Source organism: Choloepus didactylus, assembly GCF_015220235.1.
Source record: "Choloepus didactylus isolate mChoDid1 chromosome 25 unlocalized genomic scaffold, mChoDid1.pri SUPER_25_unloc4, whole genome shotgun sequence".
Taxonomy (NCBI): domain Eukaryota; kingdom Metazoa; phylum Chordata; class Mammalia; order Pilosa; family Megalonychidae; genus Choloepus; species Choloepus didactylus.
Genome location: NW_023637609.1, coordinates 238,483 through 241,521, shown reverse-complemented (window position 1 = coordinate 241,521; position 3,039 = coordinate 238,483). Strand labels below are relative to the sequence as shown.

Genomic DNA, 3,039 nt, shown 5'->3' with positions numbered 1-3,039 from the left:
TACTATGTTGAACCAGTTTCTGGCTTTAACTCAAAAATAGAAATCATTGAATCTTCTAGAACATTAATTTTAAAAACACAGAAGTGAAAAGTGCTATTTTTTAAAAATTACAATTTTTCCCTACTTTATATCAATGTGGAATGATTTCAGGTATTCTGTACTAAAAGCTGGACTTTTATAAAACTAGTACTGTTTAATATAATGATTTCAATCAGCAGTGGCTTCAGTTTCTGCTGGACAGCAAATTAGTCTTTGAATTCCTCTTTTTCCTGCAGGGCCTTTTGGTTTCACAAAACTTTGCTTATGAGCATGTTGCTCAGGGTGTACTTCTTCATAAAGGAAGTCTGCAGTGAATTCATCCCCATTATCTATCTCAGTCTTTCTAATTACATCCATTTGTAGTTGTCTTTCTACAATTTCTAGCAGAGGGTTCTTGCAGCTAGAATGCAACATCCATTCTCTTATACTGCATATATATCCAGGCATTGAATAAATAAAAACTATGGACTCCAAATAGTCTCCTTGATGGGAATGTTTATACAGAAAGAAGTGATAATGTGCTAAATCTCTGGGAATCCTCTTTGGCAAATCTTTTAGTTCTGTATTTGTTGTGTTGGCCAAAATTATAATTTCATTTTTTATATCTATTTCCAACTGCACAGAGCTGAGCTGTTATACAATTTTTCCAAAGCCTGAAAAGCTTCCTGAGAAATAGGAAATGCTACCCCTTGTAGTGTTTGATGCTTAGTGTCCACACTCACATCAGTTTTTACCTCATTAATTTTAATTTGTCATAATTCTTCCTCTGCTGCAGTCAATGGGCCAGGGGAAGATTGTGATAGCAAATATTTTTTATATCCATGTAATGATACATCTTCCTTTACTGTTCCAAATACTTCATCTTTAATGTGGCCACCTCCAAACTCCTTCTTTAGAGTTGCTCTTGTTGCTGCATGCATTTTCTGACGAACATGAGAATGATCTGGAGACCATGCAATGAATATCCATTCATATCCATGGGCATTCTGGGAATCTAATCTGAATAATATATAGCATGGTTATTTGTCCTCCAGGAGGGGTAAAACAAAGGAATCATAATCCTTATCCCAGGAATCTGAAGGTTGACTGCATGACTCAATCACAAGTTGCTCATTTTCAATAGGTAGTTTCAGAAGTCTGTATTTTCCATTTCTTGCTCTGGCAAAGATACTTTTAACATCTTCACTAGCTTGGATGCCAGTCTGGTGGGACTTAGCAGCAGCTGCGGGCTCCAGGATCCACCACTGACTGCAGTGAGTGGCCATGGCCGGCAGCTCCAGGAAGTGCTGCTTGTCTTTTTATGATGAGTTGTAGGATTTATCTGTGTGTGTGTATATATATATATAGATAGGTAGATATAGATATAGATATAGATGATATAGATATAGACACAGATATAGATATAGATATATAGATATAGATAGACATTAAACCCTTATCAAATGAGTTTTTTTTTCAAATTATTCTCTACCACTGAAAAGGTTGTCTTTACACTTTCATGAAAAAGCCCATTGATGTGCAAAAGTTTTTAATTTTGAGGAGTTCATATTTGTCATATTTCTTTTTATGCTTGGGCTTTTGGAGGAAAATCTAAGAACCCATTGTCTAACTCAAGTTCCTGAAGATGTTAATTCTTCATAAATTCTCACTCTACATAAAAGTTAATTCTTTTATATGGTATGAGATACAGGTCTTCTTTATTCTTTTGAATATTGTTATCCAATTTTTCCAGCAAAACTTGTTGAAGAGACGATTCTATCCTAATGTGAATGAGCTTGTCAAATATAATTTGTCCATAGCTGTGAGGTTATATTTCTGAACACTAAATTTTATTCCATTTATTGATATATCTTTCCTTGTATCAGCACCATGTTGTTTTGACCACTGTAGCTCTGTGATACGCTTTAATATCAGCAAATCTATGTCCTCCAACTCCATTACTTTTTTCCAGATGGTGTTGCTGTTTTACCCACCTACCCTTCCAAATAAAATTGATGATTGCCTTTTCCACTTTGCAAAGTAAGCTGTTGGAATTTTTGTTGGGATTGCCTTGAATCTGTAAATCATTTTGGGTATAACTGACATATTAAAAATATTTTGTCTTCCAATTCATGAACACACAATGTTCTTCCATTTATTTAGGTCTTCTTTGATTTTTTTTTAGCAATTGTATATGTCATTAACATTCTTGATTAAATTTATTCCTGTATATGTGATTCTTTTAGCTGTTATTGTAAATGTAATTTCTTTCTTAAATTCTTCCTCAGATTGCTCATAGCAGTGTATAGAAACACAACTGATTTTTGCTTGTTGATCTTGCATCCCTCCACTTTGCTGAACCTATTCATTAGTGTCAGGGGTATGTCTCTTTACACTTCAAACCTGTGATCTCCATTTGAAAAAGCCTGAGCCTTATCAGTTCATGATTCAGTTGTTTTTGTCTTCAAGTAACCTTCCACTTAAGTAAGAGTATAGGGACAGAGACTAATTTACAATAAAGACCTCTAAGGAACTCAAATTCAATAAATATTTTTAAAGGAACATATAAGGTTAAGGAACAAGTTTACAAAGTAAAAATTAATTGATATGTTATGAAGCCTGGGAACTGCTGCCTCCTCCAGACACATCTGGATATGGGATCAAACCTCCCAGTATAAGCTACAAAGTATTTATAGAGTCTTTAATTCAGGGTACATGAAATTAAATCATATTCTATTTTCATGTTTGGATAATGGATGATGAACTACAGGTTTAATCTACATGTGGTGAACTTTAGGTGGTGAATTATGCATGGTGAATAAAAAATGAGCATATTACAACTATCAAAGATTCAAACTTAATCTTGAGTGTTTGCAAAACTTTACTGAAAGTATTTCTACTAATGACTTCCGCAAGAGTAACATAATACAACTTTTACTTAAAAACTAGAAGAGAGATTTTTATTACTTATATCTAACTTATTGATATACATTTCTTATTTCATTCTATAATTAGTCTAGT

General features: G+C 33.5%; 1 pseudogene; it reads right to left on the bottom strand.

Moving 5' to 3' along the window:
• Window positions 1-207: 207 nt before the first annotated feature.
• Window positions 208-1,304, bottom strand: LOC119525688 (annotated as a pseudogene).
• Window positions 1,305-3,039: the final 1,735 nt, after the last annotated feature.